At 42.6% G+C, this 16,238-nt stretch overlaps 2 long non-coding RNA genes across 2 annotated transcripts; both read right to left on the minus strand.

Annotated features, from left to right (window-relative positions):
• Positions 1-10,341: 10,341 nt before the first annotated feature.
• Positions 10,342-11,022, minus strand: LOC119281252. The gene is made up of 3 exons (XR_005138319.1): positions 10,897-11,022; positions 10,587-10,812; positions 10,342-10,496 (listed from the first exon to the last, which is right to left on the minus strand). It is a non-coding gene; the product is annotated as an uncharacterized LOC119281252 (long non-coding RNA).
• Positions 11,023-11,853: 831 nt separating this feature from the next.
• On the minus strand, positions 11,854-13,114 carry LOC119281253. The gene is made up of 3 exons (XR_005138320.1): positions 13,061-13,114; positions 12,493-12,513; positions 11,854-11,984 (listed from the first exon to the last, which is right to left on the minus strand). It is a non-coding gene; the product is annotated as an uncharacterized LOC119281253 (long non-coding RNA).
• Between the last annotated feature and the right edge of the window lie 3,124 nt (positions 13,115-16,238).

Here is a 16,238-nt window from a genome sequence, read left to right on the forward strand (position 1 = left end):
TGACAACGTAATATAATTCAGATTCACCAAAAAGCAACATAATATCACTACATAAGATCATAGTTTGTGACAACACAATCTTTACTTTCTTGGTGCATCTGATCTGCATTCTATAGATCTCAATTACAATTCATGGATAAGAGCAAATTAACTTTCCCGCAAAAAAAGAGAGCAAATTAACCTAACGGTTTTGTGACATATCTGGCCATCAACACAGGTTCCATGATCCACAACTTATGTCTGGAGATGTGCATTAGTTATTTCAGTTTAGAAAAAAAGAAGTATATTGTGAAGAATCAAACTACAGTATTACTTTGTTATTGTTACCTTAATGATGAAGAGTCTGTATCACAATGGGAACACCCACCAGCACAGCAAGGGCATCCATGCACTAAGTGACCATGGGACAACACGAATCATTCAATTTTTTAGTGTATATATATCAGGCTATACTTTTAGGCCTCGTTTGGTAGGAGAGGATCGAGGGGGTTTTGAAGGCAATTTCCTCGCGTGGCCCAGAAACCCCGCAGAACCGTGAGGGCCCATTTGGTACGCGGGTATTCGACGGCCCAACCCCCTCCGACCCCCTCCTACACCCTCCTTTCCACGCGGTACAGAACCCTCGAGGGGGGCCTCGCGGATTTGGGAGGAACGACACCATGCCGCCGCCGCCTGCTCACCACGCCGCCGCTCGATTCCTCCACAACACGCCGTCGAACGACATCTCTACGCCGGCGTACCTCCTCCGCCATACTGGCCTTCTCCTCGGTGGTAAGCCCACGCCTCGTCTCCCCTCCTTTCCCCTCGTCGTCTAGGGTTCTTCAATCCGCCCGGCCATGGTTGCCGCCTCATCTTCCCCGGCGAGCTCGCCAAGCGCGACGTCTCCGGGGGCACCAAAGCCATCACCAAGTTCACCTCCTCTTAGATTGTGTCCCCTGAATCTAGTAGCAGGTTACTGTTGGTTTAGTGATTCACTGTCAACTCTGAATCTTAAGGTGAACTGCAAGTAGTGGTAATGCTTGATGTGAACTGCCGAATTGGTGCCAATGCTTTGTTGGTTCGTTGGCTGCATCAACTTGGTGTGGGAGGAGGACGACGAGCCTGTGAAATCCGACTGATACGAGTGGAGTGGAGTTCAACGTGTATCTTTATTTATCAAGAGATGTTTTGCCCATCTATGATGGTTTTGTGATTTAGGAACAGATGTATATTTGATGCATGAGTCATGGGTCAATTAGGGTCTGATACTTGTGTTACCCACATTTTTTTACTGAATAAGTAGGAAAATCATGGTTCAAAATACTACAGTATATATTTGTGCACCCATAGAAAACATGGTAAGCATGGCAACACAGTGTCCCTTTTTCGGCTTTGGTTAAACAATATTAGATGTCGTCTCATCACACCAAGACCAAGAACACTTGCACTGACCTAGATTATTCTTGTTCACCCATAGAAAAGTATGGCCCTGCTTGAACAGCTCATGGCAAGCATGGCAAAGTAGAAAACTCTGTCTTCAGAAATCACCAAGACCAAGAACACCACTGCAGGAGACCGTGGCAAGCATGCACCTATCATGCTTTGAGTGATTTTTGATGCCCCGCAGATGACATTTTTAACTGCCACTAAACCAGTTGTTGGGCCATAAATGCTAGTATTAGTAGCTCTTCATTAACCTAATCAAGTAATCATGCACCCAAAAATAATGCAACGTTCTTTAAGCAGCAGCTCCAAACAATCCTTTTGTTTTTGCTTACCAGCACTGAAAGAAGGAAGACAGAAGAACAGTTCACTGTCAGAGAGAGATGCATCATGCCACTTCGCTCCATACCGGCATTTAGTCATAGTGCTTGCCTTTTGGGAGGAGGGAAGGACAAGCTAGTCTTGAGGCTGTCTCACCTGATTTCTGTATGTCTTAGCAGCATATGTGCATATACACAATTTTTCTTGTGTTAGGAAATTCATCCAGCTCCATGTGAAGATACAGTTTTCAGTCGGAAACAATTTTAATGTTCCCTCCGTCCCACAAGACAAGACGTTTTTGTAAGCTAAATATGCTTGCAAAAGCGTCTTATATGTGGGACGGAGGGGGTAATTTTTAACAAGATAGGAGCTACATGTAAGCCTTATTAATATCTCCACCCATCGGTGTGACACAACTCAGAAATTGTATTCTGCAGTTTTAATAAATGTGTTTTGAAAAACATCATTTGCTTGAAGTAGTAGCTAGCAGTTATATTTCCTTGACTCAATAATAATACAACATTACGCTCCCCTTGTTTATAGAAGGTGTAAATACCTTTGCTGTGTTGCAGATTCTTGAGGTTCCAAGTCTGTCGGAGGAAGGCTCGTCCGTCGTCAAGAGGAACTCGCTGTCAATTCATCTGTAGGACAACATCATTCTCACCCTTGCTTGGTCTGTAAAACATAATTGATTGTGAGCTATGAGAGATTATGTTGCTGTGATGTGATTGATATTGCTGTGATGAGATACTGATTCCAAGTCAAGATGTGAAGAACTGCTGTCACATTTTTATTAGGTGTCATTCACAATTTTATAGCAAGTTTGTCTACCATTTAACCTGTAAAGATTGGATTTTTAATTGTTTTATACCATTTTAACTCAATAGGGCAGTCCCTGCCTACCAAACAGTGTTTTATATGGAGGGGATTGTGACGGGAGAGGGATTTCAGGTTTCAAGGGGATGTGAGGGGATTGGGTGGAAGAGGGGGATTCACCAAATCCCCTGAAATCCCCTCCTCCCCAAACCTCTCAAATCCACTCCTACCAAACAAGGCCTTAGTGAAATTGTATGTGCAAAGCACATTTGTTGGACACAAAATATGCTTCGCTGTTGCCAAAGCTGTTTCCGTGCACGTGATGCATTCTAATCATCAGCAAACAGTAGCCACAAATCCATTGCATATGCATGCGAAATCACCAGTAGCCACAAATCCGCCGTTACGTGCATGCCCTGAAAGTCACAACTCACAACCTAGGTTCAACTACAGATCCCTGTACTCATGCATGAACAACATGAGAGGAAACTAACGCGCGCATGTAGGAAGCCAGGAAGGGTATGCCTGATCAGGTGTTCTCCGACGTAGCCACACCTCTCCTGTGCTTGTAGTCGTCCAACGATGTGCACTCTTCGGCATCTCTTGTGCGACGGCCGCCTGCTCCTTGAGAGATGTGGTCGGGGGAACGGTCCTGGAGCGTCTGGCGCCTTGTGCCTCTTGAGGGAATCGTAGTAGTCGCCAGATCGCAGTTTTGTATGGAGGCTTGGCGCAGGTGGGATGTAGCTGGCCCGCTCGTTCTGCATCGGTAGCTGCTGGAACACACCGCACGCCGCAAGCATTTGAGGAGACAGAGGAGAACGTGAGACTGCAGCAACATGGTGGTCAGTTAGCAGACGTGTAACCTCACGGTGGTGTCAACGGCGGCCATGGTGTCGTTGGTGTGAGATCGAACAGCTACTGTATGCACTTGATGATTCCACCTCCTCCTCCCATCTCCCTTCTCTTCCCCATCCGCAGGTCAGTTCCTTCTATCCACCTACCGAGCGGTTTTCGTCCTCGTCTACTCCATCTCAGGAATAATGGTTGGCGGCGGCGGTCGGATCGACCCAGCTCGGGCCGTCCGCTTCGAGCGCTACCACCACGGAGCGCATCGATTCCGAGCGAACTCCATGCCGCACTTACCATAGGTGTTACAACGATCCCGTAAGAGGCAAATAAGGTGGTTCGTGTGAGGAGGAGGATCTTAAGGAAGGAGGGGCGGAGGGGTTGCCATCATATGCGAAGGACGGAAGGAGGATTCCTCCGAGCCCAGAGGATGAGGAGGTGAAGTAGAGTCCCGGCTGAGACTTTTTTCCCTCGGCTCGGTTGTGCCGTTCATGCTGAGGCCCATACGGATAACAAACCCAGCGGCGGACGAATCGTTCTTTTTAAGGTATATGATCCTGGACACAAACATCGACAATATTGTAGAGACAAAATTTAGTACCACCTCGAATATGTTTTAAATTCAAACTGAAAGCGTAAAATTATCGGAAGAAGCGTTTTGTGACGGTGAACCCGACAAAGTCAATCCATGCTTTATTATTACTAGGAAATATGCCCGTGCGTTGCCACGGGAGAAAAATATATAGCACTTCCTAAAACAAACCTAGTTTAACAATCGTTTCAAACAAAAAATGCTCATACTAATGAACTTAGAATAAATGATCAAGTACCTTATTAAGTTCTAAACAGAAGAAAGCTCTTTGGCATGCAATGTTTGGGAGTTTGTATGTGTATATTTTGGTCTTCTGACTGATGAGTAGTATCTGAAGTTCGCTTTGATTTGCGAGTCATTTCTTTTCTTCTTCTCCCTTAGAGCCCTTTATAGATTCTTGTTGGAATCCTAATACAACATCAAGAACTACTATTGTCGGTCATAAGAAAATAAATAAAAGAATAAAATTAAAGTTACGATTAAAACCATGTTGGGTTAGTGACCGACCTACTATCAATTGCTTTGGTGATGTTCCTATAGTTGAGGTGAGAGCCACCAACTCGCCACAGACCCAGGTTATCTGACCGAATACCTTGCCATTCGTCACACGCGGTCACCTATATCTAGTGAAAACACATTAATTTTTTTATTTATTTTACCTACATGGACACTTATGCTTGCATGCATGTTCAGTAACTGAAGATGTTAGTATTATACAGCGATATTAAATGCAACCAAAAAGAATTTATTCATGTTTAACATAAATTTTGGTACATAAGTCAGTATGACACATGAGATTTAATATTACACTCATATGTAGTGAAGTTATCACCATTTATTCCCCTAAAAAAGATGTATTGTGTTGAACGGAAGATTCAACTCACATATAGGACATTCGTTTTCATGTCATTTCGAATGAATAACAAATTGACCGAATTGACACTGCACATACAAAATAAATTAAATCAAGAAAACATGCAAGCATTTTTTATGTTAAAAAGGTGTAAGATAGGGGTACCTGCCATTGTACCCTTGCACTTGAACGTACCTCATAGTCATCTCTTTTAAGTGAACATTATCTCGCATCTGAGAAGAAGAATCAAGACGTTGTTGGAGTTAATGAAACATGTTTAGTGTGCATGGTAAAAAAGGGAAGCAAGCTGTCCTCCACATGTTAGAACCCAAGTAAGTTACTTACCAGAACTGGACTTTCTATGCAACACTCCCGTCTGCATTTTGCCAGAATAATTAACACAGTATATTTGAAAATCATTCAGATTATCTGGAAATTAAAACTGAAGATAATAGACCGATGTAGCTAATGGCTGACTAATTGGCACAATAAGACGACATACAAGCCCTTCATGGGCAATATGCTGACAAGACAACCATGCACCTGCACGTAATAGCTTGTAATTACGATCTCAGAAGAATGTGCTTAACCGCTGCACATAGCTGAAGCGAAATCAAAGGCACGCCGCCATCCACACGCCGAACAAAACCAGGCAGCCAAGCACAACACCACGTCCATGTACAAGGGCGCCCATGTACAAGGTCAAGTATGCATGCATTGGATCTCTTTCTTAAATAACCCATATAGGACTCACCTTTATATTATGCAGAGGAATCTCTCTTAATTTCCCCCATTTAATTGCCCACCATAATTTTTAGGAATCCTTTTATCACGCATGCAACAATATTTTTCAATTCCTTAATTATCCCACAATAGTACTAATTCCTTTTTGCCCCATTCAATTGCCCACAATATTTCTACCGTACACAATCCTTCCTTTCCTTTTTTTTCGAGAATCCACCAACTCCTCATCCTCCGATCACCAATTTCCAAGCCGTATATTAAGGTGATTAATGATGGGTAATTTGAACATCTATATAAATTAATGGTTGTGCTTTTAGAAAGGCAAGGTGGTACTATTTCATAAAATACTAACCGCTACCAAGTAACATAGGTTGGCATAGTTCTGTTGGCTGGTGTCTATTGTACCGGATGGTGGGTTGTGAGTTTGATTCCTCATGCACGCGCCTGTATTTTTTTTCCTTGTCGTGTTGCACTAAAGCTGGGCCGATGACCCAGCCTACAGCCCAAGTCGTTAGGACGCAGCGAACAGGCCCAAGTCGGTAGGACGCAGCGAACGGTGAACGAAAACACGCCTTAGTGTACAGATGAAAATATTAGTACCACCTCGAATATGTTTTAAATTCAAACTGAAAGCGTAAAATCACGGAAAGAAACGTATTGTGATGGTGAACCCACGGAGTCAATCCGTGCTTTATTATTATTAGGGAAAGATTAGGGAGAGACTAGCACAAGACCCGTGCGTTGCTACGGGCAAAAGGCGAGAAATACCTTCACTGTCGTGGCAAGCTTCAAACATTCTATTCCGCCTTTTGCCTCTCAGCTATGTGGTTCACCGATCCATCAACTCCGTTTTGTGGAGGCATGACGTTGGGAAGGGGATGCTGGGATGCGTCGGTGTGGTGGATGAGACCGGGGAATTCTGGGGAGGGGTGGCGAGGATGACTATCCTGTATGGGGCAGGCTCAGCTGGTTTTAGGATCATGATTCAGATTAATGTTGTGTAGAACTGAGTTTAACTCGCATCAAATTATCAGAGTCATATATGTGGTAGTTCCCTGACGCTGCTTTCTAGGGCTGCAGGAAATTTTGAGACAAATATTTGCAGAAACGGTTCATACAAAATGTGCAATTAATGCAACAACACAATGATGAACTGAACTTTACCTGGCAGTCAATGATTCTTAAGAGCGGTTGATCCAGTGTGGGTAGCTGCTCCAGGAGGTGGTCCTTGCCAAGCCTCCTCGTGCCACTCTGCCCCCTTGGTATGAGGCGTCACTCCCTCGGCTCTTCGGACTGGCTGCAAATCTCTAAGCCGCTCCCCTTGGTATGAGACGTAGTAATGCAGCAACGCGTAGCACTCGAGCCACTCCTCGAGAAAGAGTGCATAAGTATGCACTCACGCGGTGGCTGGAGTCGTTTTTGAAGTTGGACATCTAGAGACTACAACGCATGGCAAGCCAAAGGTGCAAGGCATACGCTACTGCTGCTTTGGAGGAGCCGCAAGTAGCACACACTGCTTAAGATTTGGTCCCTTTAATGGCAGCAAGTATAGTATATAAGCTAGAGCGAACTACATCATCCATCCATCGGTGCATTTTTTGATTGTTAAAGGCATCAACGTCGTGCGTACGCACCATCCAGTTATTGCTGTTAGAGAGGCGTGTGGAGAGCACGTGCACGTTGTGTGAGACTCTTCAGTGTGCGATCGTGCGTCGACAATGTCCTCAAGGACGCCTACGACATCCGTGGCAGTGCCGCATGTAATTGCCCCGAACGTACGGGCGGGTGTGCCGAAGACAATCGAGAGGAGATAGGACAGCTGATCTCAGTGGCGAGGCATCGGACCTTGGGCAGCCGCTCGACATGGTTGTTGGCCATGACCACGGCAAACATCGTAGATCCTTCAGATAGTATTGACCACTATGCTGCCACCATGTCCGTTTCGTTCTTGAGAGAGAGTTTTCTGCATAGTCGGCGGCTGCGATGTGGAGCGATTGTCGGTCCTCTTTTTTATGAAAGGAGACACCTTGAGTCACGCGAATAATAATTATTCTCTTATATTTGTTTGTGTGAAGGAAATCACAACTTACAAGAATTTTTTCATAATGAAGGATATTGGTGTGATTTATGGGAAGCAATTTCCATCAACGGCCTACCATAGTACCATATGTTGATGCGCACGTTCAATCAGAAAGCACTGAATTAGAAAGCAATGAGAGTTGGCATTTGTAACGGACGTGTTTAGCGAAACGAGTAATAACAATAGCAAGTTATTAAGGATCCAAACCAACAAACCATATGTGGGCCATATTGAAATATTGGACGGCTACAGTGCTCGGGCTGCCCGGTTGTTAACTAAGAACGATCTCATACTTACAGCGTGTTTGGTAGTTTGAGGGAAAGGGACTGGGAATTATTAAGGGGGAATTGGTTGTGGGATTAGACATGGGAAGTGGACTATCAGTCCCAGTCCCACGTTTGGTGTAGGGTGGGAATTATTCGTGGAAATTTGACAAAAAATTAACTTTCTCTGTTTGGTTCAGGGGTCTTGGAATGGGAGTTGTTAATGATATGTTTAGTAGCTACAGAAACTGAACCGACCAAGGCCAAGTAAAAATGATGGGCAGTATAGAAAGTGAGCAAAAACAGATACAAACACCATTTCAGTAACACAAAATGAGCAAATGAAATTAAATCTAAAACTGGGCAAACTAAGGAAAAAATGTACACTATCTGTACACATGCTGCGATTATCCAGGTGCTGACCCAAAAGCCAATCTTCCTCCGACATTTCAAGACCTACCTGAGCCAGCTGACAGCATTTACCAAATAATATACTACTGTAATTTTAATGCAAAAATGAAAATAAAATTAGTAAGCAATTCGAGATATAGTATACAATGTCATAAGATCATTGTTGTAGGTAGGATGAAATGAGAGCAACACATGACACAGCAATACCCACATCGGTTGATGAAAGAGATGAAAATATCCTTTTCTTACAGCACTAGCATGAACCAATCATTTAGCATATTTCCATAAATGTACTACTAGTGTACTGTATAGGAAATGGCAATGTAAAATAAATTGGGAAGCACCAAATGTTCTTACTGACGAGTTTAAAAGAAAACGAGTAGTCCTGAGCTAAAAAATGAAACTAAGAATCCAGAATTGTAGATCTGAATATTCAATTATTTTTTGGCCGCGTCAAGCTCCTGACGAACAAACACCACTTTGTAATCATCACGCAAATTGATGAAAAGTTCTGTCTTTCCAGCATCACCACCAATGACACGGATAGCCATTACAACCTCTTCGGTTGTGAGACCCTTAAGATTCTGGAGAATATCAAGTAACTTGGTTCTATTGGCTGATGTTTGCTCATGAACATGCGATTCATGCATAAATGCCCTCTGTAAACCATTCATGGTTTTAGCATTCTCCTGCTCAGCTTCCAAGAACTTTGCAATTGTATTCGACACACTTGCAAGACCTGACTCAAGTGCTTCATCATCAGGGTATGTTCTCTTACGACCATGCCTAGAACCACCGGATGGGCTTGTATCATTTAATTCAGGAAGATTCTCCTTGGCTGGTTTGCTGGTAGGTTGTGCATCTACTGTTGATCCATCTTCTACTATTTCTTCTTCACCCGGACCTTTAGCACTCCCTCCTTTAGCTAAATCAGTAGCATATACCTCACATAGCTTGTCAAAGTTAACCATAGGCTTCATGTACAAAGGACCTGCTCCCTCACGAGACTAGAAAAAAGAGCATGAATTTCCATTAGAAACTAAATTTTAGTTGAAAATAACATGAAACAGAGACGATTTATTTACATATTGTACCTTTGCCCAGCCCATATACGTCTCCCTATCTCCAGTTACCATCTTCTTCTCATCATCCCATCCAAACCCACTACCATTTTGCATAATTTCCAGAACATATGAAAGTTGCTTCTTCAAAATCTTAACTTTAGACCTGATATGTGGATCTGCTTTAAGATCAGCATGTGGCAGCACTTTAGCCATTTCCTTCTCAATGTAGGTCAGATATCCAGACTTGTGGCCAGTATCTACTTTCCAAGAAGAATCATTCATGTTATATAGAATGTCAATAAGCAACCTCTCCTCCTCCGCTGTCCATGTTCTCTTGTCTCTCTTTTTCGATGTCAATTTAGCCTCCTTTGACTTGGTTTTCTGATAGTTTCAATATGACAATGAAATGTGTGTGTACAAACAATACAGAATATAAATGCTCATGTAGGAAATATGATGTTCATACATTAATCAATCTCTCCTATCATTACAAGAAAGTGAATGAAATGACACATAAGCTACTATGACATATGGGAGAAAACAAATATCAGTGTAGAATGTTTCGACACCCATATTTTCCTGAACAAACATCTAATGTCCTACAACTAAAAATGTACTAGCGTGTATCAACGATCTTGTCTTTTGGCTATCCAAGCTTTCCACATTTCATCAGCTAACTTGTCTCTTTTCTCAGTCCACTCGGATGATGTTTCGGTGGACAGAATGACATCCTCATTTACTTGCTGCTGTTGAAGACGTAGCATGTATTCATCTAGATATTGTTCACAGGGATCTACCCACATTTGTTGTCGTATCAGATTGTGAAGATAGCAGCATGCCAGAATTATATCAACTTGTGTATCAAAAGGATAATAAGAGGGATTTCTAATGATATCCCATCGCATCTTGAGCAATCCAAAAGTCCTCTCAATCACATTTCTTGCTGATGAATGCAGCATGTTAAACAATTCCTCTTTTTTTGTTGGTGGGTTTTTCCAATCATTTAGATGATACCGTTGCCCTCTGTATGGAGCAAGAAACCCTTCACAGTTCTTGTACCCAGCATCAACTAGATAATAGCACCCTACGCAATAGAAACATATGTATGGGTTTGTCAACTACGTATAAAATATGTGCATCTAACTAACATAGACCCTTTTGTACAATCTCTTACCCCGAGGAACCTTAAGGCCATTTGATCTTGATAAAGCATCTCGAAGCACCCTCCCATCAGCCGCAGATCCTTCCCAACCCGGATATACATAAATGAATTGCATGTCTGGCGCACATACACCAAGAACATTTGTTGCAACTTCATTCTTTCTTGAACGGAATCTTGGTTTGTCAGTTTTGGGCACATGAACTTCTATATATGTCCCATCTAAGGCACCTAAACAATTCTATAGGAACAACAATATGTGTTAGACCGTGAACAAAACTAGACCTAAAATTGTTTTTTTTATGTTGAAATATTAAAGTGATACCTTAAAGCACTTCCACCTTCCATCAGCGCAATTGGCTGGAATTGGTCGAGGCTTCTTAAGCAACACTTTCCAGAGTTTTAAAACTGCGCCTAGTACTTCATGGAATTTCCGACTTACCACTTCAGGTGAACGCTGGAAATCATGATGTATTGCTCGGTTTTTCTCATCATGTGCAAGTATGTGAAGAAACATGGCAACCGTTTCTTCCACGCTCATATGCCTAGTATCCTTCAACCCACCTATTTTTCTTACCAAAGAACATAACACTCTGAAACAACGCCTATCCATCCGTAGTTGGAAAATGCATTCCGTATCGCTTACTCGTATCTTGTTGTTCAGGGTTTGTGCTCGAGTAATTGGGTCATACCAAGAAGGTTGCCTAATTCGACGCATCCTATATCGACTCCTCCTAAGTAACATCATGAAGATTTGCAACAACAGATATAAAAGTATGAGTATTTTCACTCTTCGTTGCCTCATTGTGTGCCATAAGATTATGTTTTCCCGGTTTGTTGGTGGACGTGCCATGTCTGTGAACAAAATTATATAAGAGTGCCACACAATCAGCTATAAGAAATAAGGTACAATAGATTAAATGCCACACATATGTATAAGCAATCACACACAGCCAAGCAACAAGCAACCAGAAAGTCACGCATCAGCAGTAAAGAAAAATAATGCATGGATAAAAGTAACTTGTTTTCATGTAAAGTACCTCAGCTGGAAGTTTCTCATTAGTGCGCAGACCAGATCTTGGATCAGCAGACATATTTTCATGGTCTTTATGTTTAAGATAGATGTCTGCAAAGTTGTGTTTCTTTGCAAAGTTCAACATCTTAATGACAGAATTGTCATCATGAATTAAATCAATTCCTTCGTCAAGACTACAGCCAGGGACTGTATAATATAACTCATCACCATCCTTGAAACCTACGTCTTTAGCCATGCGAACTAGACGAAAATACGATGTACGCTCACTGTCACAGTCTCGAAAAATAGACACTTCGCCACCATCATAAGTAAGTGGTCCTTCCATTGAAAATGTACCCCCATGATGCATTTTGATATGGATCAAATCCCCCTCCATTCTGTATTTTATATAAGGCAATCGAATACATGAATCAAATGGATGCTTATTACATAATGCTATACTATACTGATGTACAAGACCATAAGGTGCAGCATTAACATGAATTAAACTACTCTTTTTTCAGTTCACATGTACTCTTTAGACTGAAATATAAACAGTTTTATAGACAATAAAGATGCAGATCTTTCGAAGTGCAGGCTGTAGGAATTTCACATTATTTCAAACATAGCGCACCAGGAAGCAAGGAAGCATACGCATAAGCTTAACCTTGTCCTGAACCTGTGTAGTACCAATCAGGTGCGCAACCACGACAGCAAGCAGCCGCAAGCAATAGTGTTAATTTCGCCTAGCATATCCGTTTGTATTAGAATTTATCCACAAACTATTTACACTCATTTTCTAGTGTATTACTGATAAAATTCAGATGCTAAGCAGGACAAAGAGAGAGCCAGACAGATAAATCTGAACATATTTCTGCAGTTACAAAAGAATAAGTTCAGCCGTACCTCTTGTTCTTTGCTTGCGATCTGTAGAAGATAAAGTAAAAGAATGAGTACCGTATCACTTAATCAAACAAGAAATGAACAGGGAAAAGCTACAAGAATCATATAAGCTGGGACTTAAAAGACATCTAATCTGTATCAGCTATCAAGATTTGTTTGTGTGTTCATGTGTATATAAAATATGTGTCAATGAAACATGCATATATGCTCAGTAAAATATGCATCTGCATATGCCACTTACAGTTGTCAGCTGGCACTTAATTGTGTATTTAAAACTGTACTTAGAAAGTACAGGAGCATGAAGCAAACATCCTGAACAATCTTGGTTATATACATGTGCAAGTAGCAGCCACAACGGCAAGCCAGCGATGATCTACAACTGCAGCTGAAGAATAGCATAAAAAATTGTACAAGCACAAGAGATTTCATCCACTAATTATACCCATCCATGTCCCACCTATGCTTCTAAAAAGGCCATCACTTACTATGTAAGACAGAGACCTCTCTACACTTTCCCGTACGAATCAAACAAGGGAACAAAGGAGATAGAAAATGAAGGATTACTTCCCACCTGCAGCCTTTTGGTTTCTCTTGCTCCTGATAGAAAAGGGGAAACGAAGTGCTGAGACAAATCTGCGACCTGTGAAGCAGGAGAAAAAATAGAAAGAATAATAGATCTGCATCAGTTTGTGAAGGGAAAAGCAACGAATCCAATTTTGTTAGCAAAATCAGATGGGATACAACTAGATGTGAATGAAACAAGGTTGGATTGGCAGGAAAATATCCACGAATTCAACATGGAAAGATGAAAAAAGGGGCTACCTTAGCTCCTGTTCGTGTGTGCCGCCATCTCTGCAGAAGGAGGAGAAATTAGTGGGTCGAAGATTTGTTTAGAGGAAGAATGGCGCCGCTGCTAAATAGGGGTAATCAGGTAGGATTTTACCGCGCTTTCTCTAGAATTTTCGCGCCTTTATCCCCTTCCGCCGCGGGACGTGAGGAACAACTCGCGTTTTTTTAACGTCAATTCCCACTCCCTGGCTGAATTACTAGGGTCCCCCCCGGGAAGAGTCTGATGGGAGTTGGGCCTCCGAATTCCCTTTCCCCTACCTCTCTTAACTCCCATGTCCCTGACCCAATCAAGGGAAGTTAAGTCCCACGGGCCTCCAACTCCCATTCCCCACCTCCAACTCCCCCCAAACAAACGCGCTGTTAAAGTAATAACAAGTGCTGATGTGGCATGTTGGTTACTACAGTTCACACGGTGGCTAGAGGTCTCAAGTTCCAAGCTTGTCCTGGATTTATTTTTGTTGAACTTTAATAGAAGAGAAAAAAGGGATTAAGTGGGCCGGCCCAGGCAGGATGGCTTCTACTCCCAGAACGTACAAGTATGGACAGATTAATACAATAACTGGATACATGTCCGTATTACCCGAACGAAATCGATAAACACTTTAGTACCACCTCGCGTATATGTTTTAAATTCAAACTGAAAGCGTAAATTCACGGGAAGAAGCGTATTGTGACGGTGAACCCACGGAGTCAATCCGTGCTTTATTATTAGGGAGAGACTAGCAAAGATGCCCGTGCGTTGCAACGGAAGAAAAAAAGCGTATATCACTAACCCAATAAGCATTGCTTAAGACCCGACACAAACTCATGTCTTCTATTTTAACATGACGCCACACTCGTCTTGCTGTTTATACTGTTTTGTCATTTCTTTCCTTGTCAACAGTGGCGAGAATGTTCATCACATGACAATGCGTTTGAATATGGTGAATTTCAAAGCAACGACGTCGGTCACCGCATAGCCCACATGTCACTGAACTGTACCAAGGTGCTTGTCATGCACCTAGTTCATATAATGTCAGTCATACTTCTTGTGAATTGTATAGTTATTATTCTTAAAAAAAATTGTACTGTTAAGTGCTTATTTCATGCATGGATGAAGGACATGTTCCGCATTTCTATGTATCAAGTTTTCTTTTTGAAAGTCGGCACTTCATTGACTAAACAACAAAGTCATACAAAGTCTCCCGGATACACTCCGGAGCATAGTTGAAAACACAAAGACCAGTAGAATTATAACAAGACCTAGCTAAAACATGAGCCAACACATTACATGGCCGACGAACATGCACAAAAGAGAATGAGGAGAAGCCCAGAGTTGCCAGCTTGATATCAGCCACGATGGAACCAACCACAGAACGATCTTGGGCTTTGGATTTCAGCCTTTGCATCAAAGAAAGGCAATCAGTGGCAAAGATCACATGAGAAAAGTGTTCTTGACGTGCCATGTCAACTGCTATGCGAAGAGCCAAAGCTTCAGCCATCTCGGGGGTGAGTGCACCAGGCAACACATCAGTACACGCCTTGATACAATGACCCATATGGTTCAGAGCTACTACACCAGCACCAGACTTGTTGGAGTTATGAAATAAAGCTGCATCAGAAAATAGCATAACTGTACCTGGAGGCGGTGGAGACCAATTTGAGCTGGAAGCAATAGTCTCACATCTATTCACAGGAACAGGTTTGTAAGCATGTTCAAAAATCATCTGAACATAACTACGAATTTTGCCTGCACTGCTTCTTGGAATAGGAACTTCAGGAGTGTTTCGAGCCGAGTTTTGAGCATCCCCAATGTGCCAAATGGTTACAGTCATCACAATTGCCTCACGAGCGGAGCATCGAGATAAGAAATCAAAAATCCACTGTTTTGGAGACCTGAATTCACCACGGCGTAGCTGGACATGAAAGAAATTCTTCACTTCATCCCACACATTTCTTGCAAAATGGTAGAAGAGCAAGGCATGCTCGATAGTCTCCAGCCGGCCGCAGAAAGCACATGCAGCAGGAGCAGGAACCTTGCGTCTACAGTGCTGTTCCCCAGAAGGCAAACAGTTATGTGCAAAACGCCATAAGACGATCTTCATCTTGTTAGGTGCAATAACAGACCATATAGATTTCCACTCCTTCTCCTCCGCCGCTCTGTTAGAGGATTGGCCACGACCGCTATTACTATTTCTTTCTAGGAATCATTTCGTCCGAGCCATGTTGTATGCCGAACGAACAGAATAATCCCCCAACCTGGTAACATGCCAGTATGCAAAATCTGAACCTCCGTGCCTACTGATAGGGCATGGCAGCGTATACATGGTTGGTCTGATAAGCCTTTGTCCCAAGCAGGGTTGGAAGCTTTGCTAAAATCAATTATCCAGGCAATTCTGACTTTCATTATGAGCTGTTTTTAGCTTCCGGTGACTACGTGTGAGAAATTCCGTCAAATTATTTCAGACCATTGGTGGGGCAGCGAAAATGGTAAGAAGAAGCTGCACTGGCGATCCTGGGAGTGGCTCACTACGCCAAAATCCCTAGGGGGAATGGGCTTCCATGATATGGCGCTTTTTAATCAAGCTATGCTTGGAAAGCAAGGATGGCGCTTACTCACAGAACCAGATTCGTTATGTGCCCAGGTTCTCAAAGGCATATACTTCCCTCAAGGAGACTTTTGGAATGCTATAGCTCCTCGGTCCGCATCAGTCACGTGGCGTAGTATCCTTTATGGCCGGGATCTTTTGAAGCAAGGGAATCAAGTTTTAGAAACGGAAAGATGAAAATTGCCAAGGGTGAGGATCTATGAAAGGACTCGAGCTTCCACCATAATATATATTTCTTAAATAAATTTAAGAAAAAGGACCACCAGGGGTTATTTTGTTATACTCCAACTTTCTGGGGGAGCTCTTGTTCAA

The sequence above is a fragment of the Triticum dicoccoides genome, chromosome 3B, assembly GCF_002162155.2.
Source record: "Triticum dicoccoides isolate Atlit2015 ecotype Zavitan chromosome 3B, WEW_v2.0, whole genome shotgun sequence".
NCBI classification, from domain to species: domain Eukaryota; kingdom Viridiplantae; phylum Streptophyta; class Magnoliopsida; order Poales; family Poaceae; genus Triticum; species Triticum dicoccoides.